At 36.2% G+C, this 22,154-nt stretch overlaps 1 pseudogene; it reads left to right on the forward strand.

Moving 5' to 3' along the window:
- Positions 1 to 16,072: 16,072 nt before the first annotated feature.
- Positions 16,073 to 22,154, forward strand: part of LOC116758373 — a 189,594-nt pseudogene continuing 183,512 nt past the window's right edge.

Genomic DNA, 22,154 nt, shown 5'->3' on the forward strand with positions numbered 1-22,154 from the left:
ATATGTTGTCTTTAGGCTGTTATACATATTCAATTGATCCTTGAGTTTTGCTATTTCACTTTGCATTTCCTTTCATTGGCTTCTATTCTCTTCCTGAACTTTTATAATTGTTTAGCTCTTTTTGAACATAGCTCATGCTGTCTACAATTTTTGAGACTATGGATAATATTATGGGATGTGTGCTTTTCACTCATTTTTTGCTTATGCTTTTTCTCACTTAACTAAAGCTCCAGATTTTGTTCATGCAGATTTTATTTTATTCATGGGACTCATGTTGGTTCCTTTACACTTCTTAATACTCTTGTAAAGGACCAACTGCCTTCTAAGTAATAATACAGGGAGTGGCAAGCATGAGTGAGAAATCTTTACTTGGATTTGTTGTCTCAAACACCCTCTCATCCAATATGTTACTTTCTTCACTCCAGGGAAGAGAACATATTTCTCCTTGGTTTTTCCTGCTCAAGAGTTCAGTGTCATTATAACAAAGCCTTTCATGTTTCAGAATCTATGGATTTCAATGTGGTCCTTACAGCCTCCTCTTCCTTAGCACTTCACTTTATCTCCTGTAGTCACATTCAGCTAAAACACTTGGCCATAGACATAGGTTTTCATGTCTTCTCTGTCATCTCACTCCTCACCTGACATTTTGTAGTATTGAGCTGAGGGACATTTCTCACCTTCATAGAGGCTTCTCCGTGGCATTAGATCACCTGCTTTAAATCAAAGCATCATTGAATATGCTTTTCAGGATGGTGACACTTACTTTGCAGGAAATATGCGTGCTGCTGGCCATCTGAGGTGGCCATGTGTAAACTCTCAGCATGCTCCTTTATCACAGACATTACAGTATTTGGCAGATGTACTTCAAGGTTACTGGCTTAGGGCTATGGCATTTCCCTTGCTTTGTCAATTTATCTCTTTCTATCTCTCAGACTTTTCCTTATTTATTATTTATTGTGGTATTCAAAGACACCAGTGGAGTAAAAAGTCATTACTTGATCATTAACATAAAATTACCCTAAATATTTTCAAATAGAAGACTATAATTTAAATACATATAAACTGATGAAACAAAGGCTTCTAATTCAAGTTAATTCAATCCACCTTTACTGGAACACACTGTGTTTCAGCTACTGGAGAAAGAAAACTATATTAAGGAATGAAATAAAGGGAAGGGCAGTTTTACAAAAGGCCAAGATGGTCAGTTGACAGGGATAGTGATGCTGGAAAAGGCAGAAAAGTTGCAGAAAAGAAATTAATATGATGGCACATACTGGCAAAACCAGTAGTATCTATTGCTTACTATATTATATTTATTGCCATGTATATCTCCAGGGAACACTGTGCTTGATAGGACCCAGCTAACATATGGCTTATAGGTTATGAAGTAACAAGACAACAACCTGGGAAGTGTGAATAGGAGAGATGATAACCTTTTGTCTGAGACTGTCCTACAGGATAATTACCAGCTATTTCCAAGCCTTTGCATATACTTAGGGGTCCAGTGCAAACTTGGAGGCTGATTATGAACAATTCCCTCTCATAAGGGTGAAGTCATCTACATCATCACAGAATGGAGTAAGCCATCAATGGTTGCAGGTAATAAAAAATAATCAACAATGGTCGAGTACTTCTAATATACAAGGCCTTGTTCAAAGCACTTAACTCATGTAATTCTCACAGCAGTCTTGTGAGAGGTCAACCCTTCTGTGGTCATCATTTTACAAATGAGGGAACTGAGAAAAGAGAGCATAATTAACTGTCAAAAGGATATTGAGTAAGAAAACAGCGAAGTTGAGATTGAAACCCAATTCTGACTAACCCCAAAGCCTTTCAATTCAGTCACCCTGTTAAGCAATTTCATCACATGTTTCCATGCTCTAGAGAAACCATCCCTTAAGCCCAGCTAGTTCCCTTTGTGGTGGGTACACGCACTTTTCAGAAAATGTAAAGTAATACATAAATAACTTTCATTCTCAACTACACCCTTAGAATACCTAGAAAGTAAATATCTGTTGCAGTATTTATATGTGGGGCGAGCTTGCAAGTCATTCGATAATTCCACATTCTGCTCTCGTTCCTTTGTTCTACATTTTGTCGTATATTGTGTGCACAATCTTTTATGTCACATCTCTTGATTCAGTTTGTCTCTGAGGCCCCTCAATGAGGTCTGCTACTGAAAGACTCCTTTCCAGGAGCAGCAAGAAGCTGAGCTGTACACAGGTATTCAAATTAAGTAAGCCTTTCTTTATAAGCCTCCAAATACCAACATAATATTATTACACTATTTTTCCTGCAATTGTATGACTAGCCAAAATTTTATCAGCCAGAAAAAGTGAGAATTTCATTACATCTTTTGCTCAAAAGTAACAGCATAAAGTTAATGCTGTGTTGAATGTTGGAAATTTGGGGAATGTAAGAGAATGTTGATAAGCTCCATAAGTAGAAAATTATAAACTCCATATGTAGGAAGTTACTTATTTATGAGGGAAAAAGAAAACATCTTGTTTGGAAGGACTTGAAAGTTTTGACAGGAAATGTTAGGAGGTAGAATTTTGTACATGACTAAAACAGGCTACGTGATTAAAAAGGGCAAGAAGGGCTCAGGAGCTCTGCAAGAATCACAATATTCTTAGAGTAGACCAGTGACCACAAAGTGAGAAAGAGAGAAACAATCTTCTGTTTTTTATTATTTGTATAATTAACATATGAATTGACATATTTGTATACACCTCTATGGCTTTTATCATGTATAGATTTGCATAAACACTGCTCTGATCAGATTATGGAACGGTTCTATCACCCCAAGAGATGCATTCTTGAAGCCCCTTTGTAATCAGACCTTTTCCCTCCTCCTAACTCCTGTGAATCATTGAGCTACTCTTTGTCATTATGGTTTTGTCTTTTGGGAACATCAGATAAATGAAATCATACAGTATGTGACCTTTTGAGACTGGATTTTTTTCACAACCATAATGCCTTTGAGATCCAACTAAGTTGCCTGTGTCAGTAGTTTCAATCCAGTTTATGGCAGAGCAATATTCTTTTGTATGGATGTATTGTACAACATTTTTATTATCTATTCTGTCAAAAAAATTGGGGCTGTTTCAACTTGTTCTTTATATATGTATATATATATATATATATATATATAATGAACAGAATATATATATTATGAACAGAGATGCTCAAACATATATTTTCACTTCTCTAGGGTAAATACCTTGAAGTGTTACAATGGCTCAGTTAAATGGTAAATAAATTTATGCTTAACTTTGTAAGAAATTATGAAACTAAAGTAACAATATTTTTCAAATAAAACCACCATGAGGGCCAAAAGTAGAGTGCAAAATATTAGACACCAGCACTTCTCTTGACCCAGATACCCATATGTCAGACTCTTGCCAATGGGAGACATCTGGTTGAGTGAATCTACAGGGTCACAATTTTGGGAGGTTCAGGTAATTTCTGCTTGGCTTATTCTTAGCAGAATATCTTTCAACTAAGTACAGTACTCCCTTACAGTTTGAAGAATTTGTCATTTTGACATAGCAACAAGTAGAAAAAGAGGTTCATTCCCAGCTTCATCATTTTGGAAAAGCAATAAATTATAACAGTAGCTTCAAGCACAGTATCTCCAAACATTGTCCAAATTTTGACTCTAACACTAAGCCTCTTACTTTTATTGGCAGCAACATTGGTTCTCATTCTAGAGCAATGTCCAGGCACATTTAGAGTACTGTAACATTTATCAAGGGAGCACATTGGAGATCCAGCTCTGGGGCATGGTAAAGAAAACACCTTGACATGTTCATGGACATATCAGTGAGGAGGAAACTGCATTTCCTGCTAATCTGGTTGGATTTTGTACTTTAGGATATTGGTAAGAAGCCACATAATTGAATTGCTCTTCAAGATGTAAATAATGAGTTGACATTAGGTGATAAGCATTAATGTAAATTTTGCTATATTTTGCATTTGCTCACAGTTTGGGGAGAATTATATTGCCAATAGAAAGAATGAGATACATACCTCTCACTATAACATGGAAAACTTCATCTTTTGTGTTATGAAGAAATAATTGTTAATAAGTGGGTGGATTATTGTTATTAATAATAGTCAATCCTTAAGGAGTGAAGACCACATATAGAATACACACACAAATGCATTTCGTTCTTTTGACAATCCATGACAGAGAATGCTTCTATCTTCATTTACAGCTTTTTCACGGTTTTTACATCCACTGATATAAAATCGGGAAAACAAGGCCCACAGAGATTATATAATTTGCTGAATATTGTAGAGCTAGCAAGTTGTCATATAGGAAGTTAAACCCAAACACCTTGATTCCAGAATCCAGATGTTGAACAATGATGTTATGTGACTTAAAATATGTCACTTTTTACAGACTAATCATTGTGGTAGGCAGACTCCAGATTGGCCTCCAATGATCTCTATGCCCTGTAGAGTTCCCACTGATGTTAAATCAGGACAGTCCTTTGTGATTAATAGAGTATGGCAATACTGAGAATCCATTATTTCCAAGCTAGATCTCAGAAGGCATTCTGTTTTCTATTTTGGTCACCTAGATCAATTGCTCTGAGGAAAGCCAGGTACCATGTTGTGAAGACACCCAAAAACTGTGAAGAGAGTTCCCCATGAAGAGGAAACAACTTGCAACACCAACTCACCCACCTTTTGAGTGAACTACCTTGGAAAGGGATCCTCCAGCCCCAGACAAGCCTTCAGGTACCTACAGCTCCGGCTTCAGCCTCAGAAAAGATCTGGAGTCAGAACTGTCCAACCAAATTGCTCATGAATTCTTGACTCACAGAAGTTGTGATAGGTAAATAATTACTGTTGTAAGTCATACATTTTGGACTGGTTTGTTAACTGGCAATAGATAACTAATATAATGACATATTTATTGTTCATTAATTCAAAACAATTTTGTTGACAATAAGTAAAAGTGTAACAAAATTTTGTTCAATTATTTTACCTTCTTCCCTACCAGATTCTGAGACAAAGTAGGATTACAGACATTCTATGTTCATGTATAGCAATACTCAATATTGGCAAAGTGTCAATTCTTCCCAACTTTCTCCACAGTTTCAATGCAATCTCAATAAAAATCCCAGGAATTTATTTTATGGACATTGACAAACTGATTCTAAAGTTTACATGAAAAAGAAAATAATCCAGAATAACCAACACAGTATTAAAGAACAACAACAAAGTTGGAAGACTGATGCTACCCTATTTCAAGACTTACTATAAATATAAGCCTACAGTAATCAGGACAGTATAGTATTGGTGAAAGAATAAACAAATAGATCAATGGAATGGAATACACAGCCCAGAAATATATAGAGTCAACATATCTTTGACAAAGGACCAAAGGCAATACAATGGAGCACAGACTGTTTCTTCAACAAATATCCAACTGGGCATCCACATATAAAAAATTGAATCAAGACCCAGACTTAACAGCCTTCACAAAAATTAACTTAAATTGGATCACAGAACTGAATGTAAAATGCCAACTGATGAAACTCCTGGAAGATAAAATAGGAAAAGATCTAGAGGACCTTGAGTATGATGATGATTTTTTAGATATAACACCAAAGATACAATCCATGAAAAAAATAATTGATAAGCTAGACATCACTAAAATGAAAAACTTCTTCTCTGTGAAAGACAATATCAAGAGAATTAGAGGACAAGCCACATACTGGAAAAGATACTTGCAAAACACACTTCTGATAAAGGACTGCTAACCAAAATATATAAAGAACACTGAAAACTCAACAGTAAAAAAACAAACAACTAGACTAAAAAATGGGCCAAAGACATTAACCGACACCTCACCAAAGAAGATATACAAATGAGAAATAAGCATATGAAAATATACTCCACATCATATTTGCTTTAAGGAAATACAAATTAAAACAACAATGAAATACTACTATACACCAATTAGAATGCCCGAAATCTAGAATACTGACTTCAAGTGCTGGTGAGGATGTGGCACAACTGGAACTCTCATTCAATGTTGGTAGGCATGCAAAATGGTAAAGACTTTCTTGAAGATGTTTGGCAGTTTCTTACAAAATTAAACATACTCTTACCTTACAGTCCAGCAATTGTGGTCCTTCGTATTTATCCAGAGGAGCTGAAAACATCTTTACACAAAAATCTGCCCATGAATGTTTATAACAGTCTTATTCATGACTGACAAAACTAAGAAGCAACCAATATTTCCTTTAGTGGGTGAATGGATACATAAACTGTGGTACATCCAAATGAACTATTACTCAGATTTAAAAACAAAAGAGCTATCAAGCCATTAAAGACACATAGGAAATTTAAATGTATATTAGTAAGTGAAAGAAGTAAATATGAAAAGGCTGAATACTGTATGATTCCACCTATATGACATTCTGATAAGGTTAAACTATGGAGACAATAAAAAGACCAGTAGTTGTTAGGGACAGGGGAGGTGGAAAGTTGAATAGCCAAAACATAGTATTTTCAGAGCAGTGAAAATGTTCTGTAGGATCTTGTAATGATAGATGTATTTGTTCAAGCCCATAAAATGTGCAAGGCCAAAGTGAACCATAAGGAAAATTATGGACTTGGGATAATTATAATTTGTTAATGTAGGTTCATCCTTGGTAAAAAAAAAAAAAATGCCATTCTGGTAAATGATATTGATAATGAGGGAGGCTATATATGTGTGATGCAGGGAGAATCAGGAAACCTTTGTACCTTCCCCTCAGTCTTGTTGCAAACCTGGAACTGCTCTTAAAAAATCAAATCTTTAAAATAAAAATTTACTTACAAAACAGAAAAGACTACAACCCAGAACAAATCTTACATCATAAAGAATATAATTTAATTTTTCTCATATCACAAAATTACTAAAATTTCAATGCAAAGAGTTAAAAAAAATAGAAGCTCAAGCACTTTATGAAGAGTAAGTGAACATTCAGTCAGTCAGCAGAACTATATGTGTACCAAACCAGTGGGGAGGGTAGTATAAATATTTGAGTTTTGTATGTTAGAGAAACACAAGAATAACTGGAGGAGGAATCTCTGCCCTCTAAACTGAGGACAGTTGGCAGGCTCATATTCCCTTCTGTGTTTCCTTTGAATGTTATTCTTGTCTTTCCAATAAGATTTTGAACACACTCTACTATTAACTTTTTAGATCTAAGTTGGAGATTTTGTCTTCTTCTAGAATCTAACATAATATCTGGAACATAATAGAAATTCAATAAATATTGTTGAAAAATAGTGAGTGAACAAATGAGTGGAAAAAATGAATGCTTTCTTATAGAAAGGTTAAAAAAAAATTAACCCTCTATAGCAGATTGTGTTTATCAAGAAAACAATTGCAACAATTTTTCTAGTCTCACAAGCTCTTCTATAACCATGCCATGCCCCTCACAAGAGGCAGGGCTTGGATACCTTCCCCTTGGACAAGGGCAGGTCTTTGTGACTGCCTTGACTAATAGACTATAGAGAACATAATAAATGTGACTTCTGGAGTTATGTCATGAAAAGAGTTACAATATCGTCCTTTCTCTTGGAACACTAATCCTTGAAATCCAGCCACCATGCTGTGAGGAAGCTCAGACTACTTGGAAAGATCATGCATAAATGTTCAACGACCATTTAGGGTTGTCTTTTCATCTTGTTTATGGCTTCCTTTGCTGTGCAAAAGCTTTTAAGTTTACTTAGGTCCCATTTGTTTATTTTTGTTTTTATTTTCATTACTCTAGAAGATGAATCAAAAAAGATCTTGCTGTGATGTATGTCAAAGAGTGTTCTTTCTATGTTTTCCTTTAAGAGTTTTATAGTGTCCAGTCTTACATTTAGGTCTTTAATCAATTTTCAGTTTATTTTTGTGTATGGTGTTAGGAAGTGTTCTAATTTCATTCTTTTACATGTAGCTGTCCAGTTTTCCCAGCACCACTTATTGAAGAGGGTGTCTTTTCTCCATTGTATGTTCTTGCCTCCTTTGTCAAAGATTAGGTGACCATAGGTGATATCTCTGGGCTTTCTATCCTGTACCATTGTTCTATCATTTTTTTTGTCCCAATACCATACTGCCTTGATTACTGTAGCTTTGCAGTATAGTCTAGAGTCAGGGAGCCTGATTCCTCCAGCTCTGTTTTTCTTTCTCAAGATTACTTTGGCTATTCAGGGTCTTTTGTATTTCCATACAAATTGTAAAATCTTTTGCTCTAATTCTATGAAAAATGTCATTGGTAATTTGATAGGGATTGCATTGAATATGTAGAGTGCTTTGGGTAGTATAGTCATTTTCACAATAGTGATTCTTCCAATCCAAGAACACAGTATATCTCTCCATCTGTTTGTGTCATCTTTGATTTCTTTCATCAGTATTTTATAGTTTTCTGAGTACAGGTCTTTTGAGTCCTTAGGTAAGTTTATTCCTAGGTTTTTATTCTTTTTGTTGTGATGATAAATGGGATTGTTTCCTTAATTTCTCTTTCTGATATTTTGTTGTTAGTGTATAAGAATGCAAGAGATTTCTGTACATTAATTTTGTATCCTTCAACTTTACCAAATCCATTGATTAGCTCTAGGAGTTTTCAAGAAGACAACCCTCAGAATGAGAGAAAATATTTGTAAATGAAGCAATGGACAAAGGATTAATCTCCAAAATATAAAAACAGCTCATGCAGCTTAATATCAAAAACACAGAAAACCCAATCAAAAAATGGGCGGAAGACCTAAATAGACATTTCTCCAAAGAAGACATACAGATGACCAAGAGGCACATGAAAAGATGCTCAACATCACTAATTATTAGAGAAATTCAAGTCAAAACTACAGTAAGGTATCACCTCACACCAGTCAGAATGGCCATCATCAAAAAAATCTACAAAAAATGAATGCTGGAGAGGGTGTGGAGAAAAGAGAATTCCCTTGCACTGTTGGTGGGAATGTAAATTGATACAGCCACTATGGAAGACAGTGTGGAGTTTCCTTAAAAAGCTAAAAATAGAACTACCATATGACCCAGCAATACCACTACTGGGCATTTACCCTGAGAAAACTATAATTCAAAAAGACACATGTACCCCAATGTTCATTGCAGCACTATTTGCAATAGCCAGGACAGGAAAACAACCTAGGAGTCCATCAATAGATGAATGGATAAAGAAGATGTGGTACATATATACAATGGAATATTACTCAGCCATGAAAAGGAACAGAATTGAGTCATTTGTAGAGATGTGGATGCACCTAGAGTCTGTCATACAGAGTGAGGTAGGCCAGAGAGAGAAAAACAAATATCATATATTAATGCATGTATGTGGAATCTAGAAAAATGGTACAGATGAACCTAGCTCCAGGGCAGGAATAGAGATGTATATGTAGAGAACAAACGTGTGGACACAGGGAGCGAAAGGGAGGGTGGGATGAATTGGAAGATTAGGTTTGACATAATTACACTATCATGTATAAAATAGATAGCTACTGGGAACCTGTGGTATAACACAGGGAGCTCAGCTAGGTGCTCTGTGATGACCTAGATGGGTGGGATCGGGGTAGGGGGTGTGGGAGGGAGGTCCAAGGGAAAGGAGTATATGTATACATATAGCTGATTCACTTCGTTGTATAGCAGAAAATAACACAACATTATAAAGCAATTATACTCCAGCAAAGAAAAGAAATATTAAAAGATTAAAATAAAAATGAAGTGCATTTTAAAATAAAAACAAAAAACAAGCAACAACAACAACAACAAAAAAACACCCACTTAGGTCCTAAAGACCAATCACCACTAGCTGCCAGACATTAGAATAAGAAAGTCCGCATGCAAGAGAACACCAGCACTAGCTGTTTTTTGACAGCCACTGCATAAGATATCCTGAGAGAAAACAACCTAATTGAATGTAAATCCCCCAAATTTTAAGAAATAATAATGAACTCAAGAAGCTGACATAATCTCATTACCTGTTGAGGTTTTTTTGTTTTCTTTGTTTTTGCATACAACACTTGCCTCTACACTAGGGCTTTGAATAACTCTTGCTATTATTTTATTATATGATCATCTAAGTTGTGTCTTATTCTTCTATGGAGCTAATATGGTATCTGGATCATAGCAGAAGTTTAATAAATATTTGATGGATATAACTAAGGACTGACTATATGAATTAATAAAAATGAATATTTCTTTATGTTAAGATTGAAAAGTTTTTGACAGGTTGTATTTTTTAAAAATTTACTGTAGCAAATTTTGAGGTAGTTTATTATGCAGTAATAAGTAACTGGAGCATCCTGCTATTAGTCCCAATTTGTAGTATCTCTTGAATCCCTTTAGTAAGAAATATTTTTTAAATTGCCTTTACCATAAATTCTTTCATGAAAAAGCAAGGAGAAATCAACCCTAAAGTATTTGGAGTTTGACATTGTCACTTCTTGACATTGTCACTTCTTAGTTGTGAAAATTTGGACTCTACCTAACCTCTGAAAGCCATAATTTCATGGTATAGAAAACTTAAAAAATTACTGAAGTACAGTTTACCCCAAAATATCACTGTGTACCCCAAGTTAAGTTTATTAGATAGATAGACAGATACATGACATAGAGATATATAATTATTTGCCAACATTTAAACTTAAGAGATTTCACCTAGATATCTAGGTGTCTGGTTTCTTTTACATGAAATGAGTAGAATTTTTTCCTTAGTTTGGCACAGGCTTGTTACTGTTTAAAGTTTCTTATATCCACCCCCTTAAATTTATACCTTCCTGTCTATGTGGGCAATTGAGTTTATAACCACGTTTCCAAATCATTGAAGCCATGTTAGACATTATTTTTATTCCACTGGGAAAGTTCTCTCAACAGCTGCTACAAAAAAGAGTTATTTTTCTTTAAGTTGGTTTCCTCAGATTTGATAAAAATTACCAAACGTGGCTTTAAATTAATTAATTTTGTTATTCATTTAGTAAAAACTTTTTTCGAATATTATGTTAGGTACTCTACTGAGTATTAAGACATCACTTTGCAAATATTAGTTTGCTTCCGAAACACAAAGTCATTTTTTTAGTAGTTCATGAATGGGACAGAATTCTCATGACAAGACTGTTGTTTCTTTTTACTTAAAACTGAAAAATGCACTCCAGTGGTAGAAATAAGAATTGAGCCAGGTCCAGTAGAATGTTCTGCAATGATGGAAATAGTCTATATTTGTGTGGTTCAGTATGGCAGCTTTCAGCCACATGTGGCTACTGCAATTAAGGACATAAATTTTAAGTTAAGTTCAATTAAGTTCAATTTAATTTTGAATACTCACATGGCCAGACGCTATAGAATTGGACAGCACAGATCTACACTTTATTGACTTTTCTATGGACTTACATAAAAAAGCAAACCACAATGATGCTATTGCCAGTCTCAAGTGTTCTTTTAGGATCCGGACAAAATACCAGAGACAGACATCGATTAAAACAGATAATACGATCATAGACAAAAAATATTGGGCATTGGGTGATCATCAGTGGAAAATAAGACAATGAAATCAATCATTCATTGAGTAAAACCATCTTGCCTGACTTAATAGAGATGTTAAAAAGACCTTTTGCCAAGCAAGGGCTCGCTGCCCTATATAGAAGCCAGTACCGTGGCACAGGCTTTTGACAAAAGAAAAACTCGACTGCAAGGTCCACCAGCAAGCAGAGAGGAGGCAGGACTCAAATCTCTCTCTCTGATTTGGGGCTGGGCCAAGCCTTTCTGAGTTAGAGACGGACGGGTTTGTATGTGGAAGCCCTGGCAAGACAGATTTGGAATGGAAGGACTTTAAACCAGGCCATTTATGGTAAGGTATGAAAAAGGGCTTTAACACTGGATCTTTCTGTATAATGTACCCCTCGCATCTGAAGAAGTTTTGGCTTTCGAGTTCCAGTCGTGTCTTGATCTTTGGTTTTGTTGAGGGGAGACATTCTGGTTCTGGCAATACCGCGTCAAAATTTCCTCTTGTGCGCATGCTCCAGAAACGCGCCTTGCAGTTTTGGCTCACGGTCCTTACAAGAAAATTTTGACATTCTGTTATTAAGACAGGGCCAGTTTGAACTAATCTATGATGGAACTAGTCTAAGGCCGTTTTGACCTCATCTCCTTTAGCCTTACTTTCTAGATGAGAAATCTGAGTCCTGGCCGACCTGACTTGACCACTATTACACTAGTCTGTAGAAAAACCTGGACAGAAATTCACGCCTCCTGGTTCTTGATCACTTCTCGCCATGGATGTTTTCTGCAGCTTGTAAGCATAACCCAAATGCTTTGGCCAAGCTAAAATTTATCTATTTATTAATTTATTCAAACTGTGCACATAATACTTTTAAGTAGCATAATGATACTTTGGGTATCATAATTATTTGGAACATTTCACAAAAATTTTAAAAAATGATGTGGGCGTCTGATCATTAATAAGAAATGGTATTCTATACATACTTTTCTTTTTCGCTAGAAAAATAATCTGAGAGAAATAGAGATATGGACAACTCTGTCATATTCCAACTTCTCAGGTAAATGCAACTTTCAAACACACTTCAACAGAATCCCAGTGATGCTGTTACCGTGGAGACAGCAAGCATTGGGAGAAGGCTTTAAGAGGAGAGTGCAGGAAGAGACACTCAGAGCCCTGTTTTACATGCAGAGCCATCATTTGACTCTATTTCATGCAGCACTGCGGCAATTTCTGATCATACAAGTGCAAAATGGTAACAGTCTTGACAACAGCTCTGTACAAAAGGTCAGCCAGCTTTTGACTGTGCTTCTTGTCTTTTTCTTTTCTTTTTTTTTTTAAGAAGATGTTGGGGGTAGGAGTTAATTAATTAATTTTTGCTGTGCTGGGTCTTCGTTTCTGTGAGAGGGCTTTCTCTAGTTGTGGCAAGCGGGGGCCACTCTTCATTGCGGTGCGCAGGCCTCTCGCCATCGCGGCCTCTCTTGTTGCGGAGCACAGGCTCCAGACGCGCAGGCTCAGTAGTTGTGGCTCACGGGCCTAGTTGCTCTGGGGCATGTGGGATCCTCCCAGACCAGGGCTCGAACCCGTGTCCCCTGCATTAGCAGGCAGATTTTCAACCACTGCGCCACCAGGGAAGCCCCTCTTTTTCTTTTCTTAATCAGAGGCTGTATAAGAGTAGGAGAGGTTTCCCTTTGGGTAGCCACAGAAAATACTTTAGGCACAAGGGTGTGTTGAATTTAATCAGTTCTGATACTGATAGTTTCCAGTGTTAACCCTGAAACCCTATTACAATCATGAATGACATAATAAAACCATGGACATGTTTTGTATTTGTTAGTTTCCTCAAGGAAATTGGGAAAGAAGGAACTCAGGTAATTAATCTTTTTGTATTTGTAATGAACTTTATCTGTAAACACAATTCAGTCAATAAATATTTGTTAAGTACATTTTGTAAAATATAGGCAGAGCACCATTAGAGGAATTATGGAAGATATAAAGACATATCCCACTTTGCTCTGAATTTTTTTTTTGAAAATATCAACTTATGCATCTGACTACTCCAGACTGTGAGTCCTGATTGGAAATGATGACACTGATGTCTTCATCTTTGTAAATGCAAGGCTTGGCACAATGTCTGACACAGGGAAATCAGTCAGCGAATGTTTATCAAATGAAAGATCACTGAGATACAGTTCCTATTTTCAAGGTATTTACTATCTTGGTAAGCAATCTGTAACTGTGATTTTATCCCACTTGATGATTTTTAAGTGTGAATGATTTATGTGTGAACGGATGAGTGAAATCACCATTCAACTTATTCACGGATCCATTCATTTATTTAGTGCCTAAACTTGAAAGCTGTGTGTTCAACAAACTTTTTTTGGTGTCCCTGATGTTCAACCAAAGTTGGCAGTGTAAAACCTCTCTTGTAAAGAAAATGCAAATAAATGGCAGCTCTAAGAGAAGAAATGAGACAAAGCCTAGGTTTTGAAATGCGCAGCACCAAGAAAATGGCACTTGGCTCATTTTTATTTCTTGCCCTGAGAAAGAATAGGCAGCTTAAATTTAGGTCTCCCAGGGCAACCAGGATATGAATTAACTCAGTACCACCTACTCAAGCTAATCTCTGCCATCAGAATCACGATGGCTTCTATGTAAGTATAATGCAATAAAAAGAAGATGGCTGCGGGGCATGGTTATAATCTGCTTTATAATTTGAAAACCTCATTTTAAAAGGTAAATTTAACTCCTGACTTGACTATTGCAGAAACTGACATCTTCTGGGAATAGGAAAAAAACCTCATCCTCACAGAGTAGTATTTCTTCATCTTGATTCTAAAAGAAACACACCTGCAAAGGAGACACTATTTTGGTTACAAAAGATCTTTAAACTTCTAATCTAATTTGTTGGTACACATCGTGCATTTTAAAATAATAAGGACTATGCACACTCTGCATTTTGAGACCATATAATCTCCTTTCAAAAGTACAAAAGTTATGGAAGACACTGTCTTGAGTCAAACAAAATGCATTTCCATATAATTATAGTTCATCAATTAAAATATCAATGCTGGAAATTGTATTTATTGATTTATGTGTATTCGTTTGCAGTAAATTTTATTTGTTTACTTTTATTTATGACTCTTTGAAGAATTTCATAGACACTGGTGTTTAAATTTATTTTTAATTTATTAGAAAGACTGGAAGACATTTTCCTTTGAGTGATTGTAGATTGACAGGTTTATTTTGTTTTTTTTTTGTTTTGGTAAAGCAGATGCCTGACTTCAGCTTTGATTGCAGAGGCATCCGTTTCAAAGAGGTATCCCCCTCAAAGACTACTATCTGGGATTAAACACATTGCCTGCCATAAGAACAGATAAGGAGCCAGACCACCTCCCCACACTGAAGCTGCTTTGTTTCAGAGATCTAGGTTAACTGGTTGGTTTCAATAACTGATCATTTGGGCTACTTGGTTTTTTATTTCTCTTTCTCCGCTTTAAATTCCTGCTCTTCTGTTTTAAATTCACCAATAAGGAGTGAGCCCAAAAATCCCTAGCTCCCACCCTACAAGCCCCAATAAAAGCAAGAACCCCAGGTCCTGGTATTCTTTCTCCCTTTACCTGTTGTGTGGCCTCAGGTGTGCTGTGTAATTTCCAGGTCTCTTAAGTAATAAACCTTTATTTTTTCAAAGTTTCCTGATGGTTATTGCAGAAGGGTGTCTTGCAATCATAATAAGAACCACAAGCGCTGATTCAACCACAGCGTTGGTTATTGATATTCTGAGACCAGCACAAAAAAGTGATACATTCTAAATGAAGCTGGAGTTTCAAATTCCCATTATCCACTTTTGTTTTCTCCTTTACCTCCGTGCCTCCCCTTGGATTTGAAATTATGTACATATATAGATATTTATGTAAAAACAAAAGATATAGGGCTTCCCTGGTGGCGCAGTGGTTGAGAGTCCGCCTGCCGATGCAGGGAACGCGGGTTCGTGCCCCGTCCCGGGAAGATCCCACATGCCGCGGAGTGGCTGGGCCCGTGAGCCATGGCCGCTGAGCCTGCGCGTCCGGAGCCTGTGCTCTGCAACGGGAGAGGCCACAACAGTGAGAGGCCCGCGTACCGCAAAAAAAAAAAAAAAAAAAAAAAAAAAAAAGACATAAAGACTTGTGTTTTTATAGGGTATGTTTTATACAAATTTGTTTTTTATAAATACAGATTCATTTGTATGACTATACTACATCTTGTTATACTTTTCCCAATTCATGGGAAAATGTATTTTCCCCATTTTTTACTATTACACAGTGTATTTATGGTCAGAATGTCTCAAGCTATGTGCTGTGCTATATTTTTTATTGACAGAGTATAAGGTGGCATACCTTTCTTTTTTCCTTCCTTTCCTTTCCTTTATGTATTTTTTCTCTTTTACATAAAATTGCTATCAGTGAAGGTTTTAGACTAAACACAGCAGAAGCTGACTCTGGCTGATTAAGCAGAAAGTTTTTTTTAAAAAGGATATTGGGAAGCCTGGAAAATCTTCCTGAGTCAAGTCTGTGCTTCTGGGAACAATGTCCCAACCTGCATTGCAGAACCGGCTTTACAGAGGATCCACGATCACTGCATCTGCTTTCTTGACTGTTAGAGGGAATCCTACTGTGCCACTTGTACCAGTGGACCTTCTCCATGCGTCTCCTGTGTGTCTCTCCAGGCTGCCAAGATTTCCGTGGAAATGTGGCCTCTTCTGCCACCTGGGCCTGGAGCGGGTGAGAGAGTGAGAGCAAGAGAGAGAAAGAAAATGGAAAAATGGAAGCCCCACCCAGAGCCCATGTGCTTGCATTGCTCACTTCTCAATGGAAGTTCAGTACCGGTGATTTTGATTGTTGGTTCTGAGGCCACAAACCTGTCCTCTACATGCAAGAGGGCTGGAAGTTTGAGCTCTGACTCCTTTGTTAGTTCTATGTTAAGAAACATAAGTTGAAATATCCCTCAATGGGAAAAACTATTCAAACTTGACTGGTAGCCATGAATATGAGAGATGTTCGCTCTACTGCCTAATTGACCTATAAAGAGCTAAGTCACCAGTAAATAATAGTGCAGGTTTCCTCATGACTTTGCTGAACTTTGATAGTGGAAAATATTTTGACTTTTGCCAATAGTGATGAAGAAAAGGGTTATTATTTTTTTAAACTTTGGTTAAAAACATTAGTCATTATTTCGTATATTTACATGGCAATAATATAACTTTTTCTGTGAATCTTTCTGCCTTTAGCTTTTACCCATTTTTCTAAATAATAGTTTTTGTTTGTTTTGTTTTTAATGGCAGGTGTTCTTTATATAGTCTGGGTATAATTTTGTTATCAGTTATATATGTTGTAATCAATTTCTCCCAGGATACTGTCTGATTTAACTTTGTTTATAATAGCTTTTGTTAGACTTAAAATTTTGACGTTAAATTTATGATGCTTTTAATAATTTTTATTTTTGTGATTTTAAGATGTCTTTAATCAAGGTGATATATTGGCTCTGATATTTTTTAATCTAATAATTCAAAAAAGTCATTTTGATTTACATATTTGTTTTTAATTCAACTGGAATTAATGTTATTGTTAGTGTGAAGTAAGAAAATTAGTTTTTCCGCGTGGTTAACCATTTGTCCTAACATCATATAATTAAATATTTCACCCTTTCATAACTGATTGGAAATGCCCACACTTCTTTTTCATTTTTCTTTTAGATTTTACTGAGAATCACTAGATGGTCCTTCCATCTCTTTTCAGTTGCCCAATTTAGCAATCCTTCAAGTTTCAACATGAACTGTACCTCCTTTGGGAAAACTTCCCTAAATATCCAAGCCAAACTGCTGTTTTCTACCTTTAGATTGTTTTAGAGTTTGACCCAGTATTGATTACCTCTTTCCATGCTATGGGAATATAAACACAAAGCATCTAACGTAGAGGGGGATGCCCAGTAAAACTTCTTGGAGGAGGTATCATTGAGGTGAAAATTCAAGGACATGGAAAACACACTTCAGGCAAAAGGAACAGCATTCTCAGACACTTACTATGTTTGTATATTTATCCTTTTAATTTTATGTAAAAGTTCTTGAGTGAAAGAGAAAAAAATCTATAATTTCAAATATCTCCATAGCATTACCCTTAACAACTATTTAATGAATTTTTGCTAATTGATGTTCTAATTAAAGCAGTCATTCCACACAACATTTTAAAGGTCATAATTCTTCAGAGTACAATATCCAAAGAAAAATGTACTTAAATCCCTTTATACCAACTGGGTAATTGGACTCTGGCTAAACACAAAGCAGAACTTACCTTATTAACGAAAAAAGCGTTTTGCATATTTGTTAATTGAGAGACTTCTAAATGGCTACATCCTCAGATTAAAAAAGGAAGCAGTGTATATATGTCTCTATTACATGTTACTTAATATTTACAAAGCTTTTTTTCTTTTAGCTCTGAAAGTACCTGTTAAAATCATCTTCCCAGGAAACATCGTAGTGCAGGATACCACAAAAGTAAAATAGTTTAAATCATTTGCGTCCCATACTCTTGAACCAGCATACCAGCCTTGACAGGAGATGCCAAATGGACATTTCACTAAACCTTACCTCTTTCAGTTGTAGAATGTATTTATTATGAAAGCTGCACCAGTAATTGGATGGGAAGAAGGTAAGACAGTGGCTAGTGAGAGAAATAGAAAAAAATTTAAAGGGAGAATTCACAATTAGAACTATTTAAATTTATGCTTCTAATGGAAGATACAGCTACCATAAAAAGTGGAAATATGACAACGTTCTTATACTGAATCTCTAAGGAAGAAAGATTACCTTTCTTCTTATAACTTAATGTTGAAAAAGTATATTTAGCTTGGAAAGCATCAGAATTAACTTAAATGATAAAAATGTGTTCCACCACCAAGAAGAAAGAAAATGTACCCTCTCAGCCAATATAATTCATTCATTAGCCAGGAGAAAGGGGTGTGAAGATACCTACAGTCTACCTTAAATCTACTTTTCCTAAGCAGACACTGTAACAAGGTCACATTCATTATTGTGGGAATATTATAAGTCTGATTTTCACACATATTTTTTTTCTTAAAAAAAAAAAGCTATAGATTTTTAAAGTTAGGTATGTTCTTAAGACATGTGTAATTTTGGAACTCAAAATTATTGAATTCATTACAAAAATATAACAAATCACTTTCAGTCATTTTAAAGGTACATAAATGTGCCCACGATTATGGGTGTTTGCATGGTGGTTATTACAATGGTTTTTATCCTTTAAAAATTGTCCTTGGGGAAACAGCTTCTGAAAATGCAACATCTCATTTTCATAAGAGAATGAAGGGACAGAGTGCACACAACTACTTTTACAGCAAACCATCACCATTAGAACAAAGGAACATTGACTAACACTATAAATCAAGAGCAGTAGTGGAACAGGAACCACAGTCTGGAAGGTTAAAAGCAATTAGTAAATAACAAAGGTGGCTTGAGGCTATGAGGCTCACTTTTTGGCTCAGCTGGGTAATATCTGTCACCGCCTCTTAGTCACGCTTTCAGCTAGAGATATTTATAGGTTGTAAATACTGTTTGTAATGCTGAGTATTCTCTTCTGTGGTGTACTTGCATTTTCACTGATTAAAGAAGGGAAAAGTCTCCAAACTAAGATAAACCAGGAGCATGGTTATCTTTCAGTAATTCAAGAGCAAAAACTGCCTTATACATTGATATATTCTCCAGGTCTATTATAATCTCTGGACAGAGTAGATTTTCAAAAACTATTTGCTAAGTTAATACATCAGTGAGATATAAATAAACAAATGAACAAATGACCACATGGGATTGAAAACTCGCCTGGTACTACAGTTCAGGAATTTGATAACAGTCCCTCAACAATTTTAGATTTGTTCATTGGTTTATCTCATTACTCTTCATTCATCCACTCAGTAGCCATTCCTTGAGTACCTACTCTTTGCCAGATGCTGTGCTATGTATCATAGATACAATGAATAAAATAATCATTAAGGAATGTTTAAAGAATTTTTAAACTACAGTGTGTTGTGATAAGAATGGAATAGAGTTCAGTAGAAATTTCTGTAATGGTCCAGAAAATGGAACAACCAAATCAGTTAGATGAGGAAGGTTTGATATGGAAACCAGTATTTTTTTTAATTTACTTTTTATTTTATATTGGAGTATAGTTGACTTACAATGTTGTGTTAGTTTCAGGTATAGAGCAAAATGATTCAGTTATACATATACATATAGCAACTCTTTTTTAAAAATTCTTTTCCCATATTGGCCATTACAGAGTACTGAGTAGAGTTCCCTGTGCTATACAGTAGGTCCTTGTTGATCATCTATTTTTTTTTTTTTTTTTTGTGGTACGTGGGCCTCTCACTGTTGTGGCCTCTCCCGTTGTGGAGCACAGGCTCCGGACACACAGGCTCAGCGGCCATGGCTCACAGGCCCAGCCGTTCCACATCATGTGAGATCCTCCCGGACCAGGGCACGAACCTGTGTCCCCTGCATTGGCAGGCGGACTCTCAACCACTGCACCACCAGGGAAGCCCCTGCTCATCTATTTTATATATAGTAGTGTTTATATGTTAATCCCAACCTCCTAATTTATCCCTCACCCACCCACCTTTCCCGTTTGGTAACCATAAATTTGTTTTTGAAGTCTTTGAGTCTGTTTCTGTTTTGTAAATAAATTCATTTGTATCATTTTTTTTTAGATTCCACATATGTGATATCATATGATATTTGTCTTTGTCTGACTCACTTCACTTAGTCTGATTATCTCTAGGTCCATCTATGTTGCTGCAAATGGCATACTCTCATTCTTTTTTTTTAATGGCTGAGTAACATTCCATTGTATATATGTACCACATCTTTATCCATTCCTCTGTCAATGTACATTTAGGTTGCTTCCATGTCTTGGGTATTGTAAATAGTGCTGCTATAAACACAGGGGTGCATTATCTTTTTGAACTATAGTTTTGTCTGGATATATGCCCGGGAGTGGGATCGCTGGATCATATGGTAACTCTCTTTTTAGTTTTTAAAGGAACCTCCATACTGTTCTCCACAGTGGTTGTATCAATTTACATTCTCACCACCAGTATAGGAGGATTCCCTTTTCTCCACACCCTCTTCAGCATTTGTTATTTGTGTTTTCCTAGAAACCAGTTTTGAGGATGGGTAAGTTTGCCATGTGCTTTAAAATAGTAGGATATTCTTCCCAGAAAGAATAGCATGTTTGGTGCCATGGGATCCTCTGAGACCATAATGCTTTGGAAGTACAAAATGCTAGGGACAAAGAAGTTTAGAGAGCAATGAAAATTTCAAAACATTTACAACATATCCATTCCCTTCATAACTATTCTCAACTCCCACAAAGTGCACATAAAGAATTAGTACAGGACCAACAAAAACAACAAAAGTATAAATTTCAATGGCTACTGGACAGGGATATGCTGAAGGAGTTTGTGAGATTGCTTAGAGGTTTATAAATCTCACAGAGGTGTATTTTTATGGTAGACAGCCTTATCTGAGTTTCAAAGAAAGGGTAACTCACTGAGTTCCGCACCAGGCTATTCTATCTCAGTGTGGATTCTTCATCTGGCAACATTTGGTTTCAACCAAGTACAACCTTTCTTTTTCCTGTTATGAGAAGGGGTTTCATGGTTTCTTTAAATCACAGAGAAGCATTCATTTCATGCTACAAGATAGACATTGTACTCTTTCACTCTCGGTGGTGATAAAAACCTCATGCCATAGACTGTGTTGCCTGAGATGCCAATATCATAACTTCCACATCCTCCTATGTCCCACTGTGACTTTTTTTTAAGAGACAAATTTGAAAGTAAAACTCCAGTTCCTACAGCCTTCCTATGGAGCATTGAATTTAATCCTCATGGAAATGAAGAATTAACAGCCCTGAACCAACTAACTCCAAAGCTCGCTATACTGGCTTCGAAAAGAATGCAGACTCAGAACAGACCCAGGGCCTGATGTATATGAGAAAGAAGCACAGCAGGGAGAAAAGAAGGTGACCACAAGCACATTACAGTGTTCTTTCTGGTTGAGCCTGGGGTATCTTTTTTTGACATACACTCAAGTAATTTCTCTATTACGCATGGTTTCCAAGACTTTGTAGCTCTTGGAGAACCTGCTGACTAGTTACTGCAGAATGCTCTTATCTGATCAGCAGTGTGTTCCCTTAGTTAGGATTTGTTGTTCCATTGTCAAAACACAGGACTGTGCACGCCAGTAGGGCATGCATATGCCTGACACAATTGTCTTTTCCTTTTCTCTCTTATCAAAAATTTAATAAGGCAGACTAAATAAACCATAATGGGCCAGTACTCTGAGGACCATATGTGTTTATTGCCTTCTGTAGGAGCTGCAGAGACCTGGTCCCTTGCGCCGGTCAATCTGCTTTTATATGTTTCAAGGAAAAGAAGAAAAGAATGTGATAAGAGGAGCCAACATCTAAACCATGGTGATTAATAAGCTGACTCATTTACATTTTGACAAAACATACCGACAAAACATACCAGTAGGAGTTTTTAACATCAAATTTCATTCCATTAACGTATGCTCTTCAAGCTTTTTAGAAATTCTTT

The sequence above is a fragment of the Phocoena sinus genome, chromosome 8, assembly GCF_008692025.1.
Source record: "Phocoena sinus isolate mPhoSin1 chromosome 8, mPhoSin1.pri, whole genome shotgun sequence".
NCBI lineage: Eukaryota > Metazoa > Chordata > Mammalia > Artiodactyla > Phocoenidae > Phocoena > Phocoena sinus.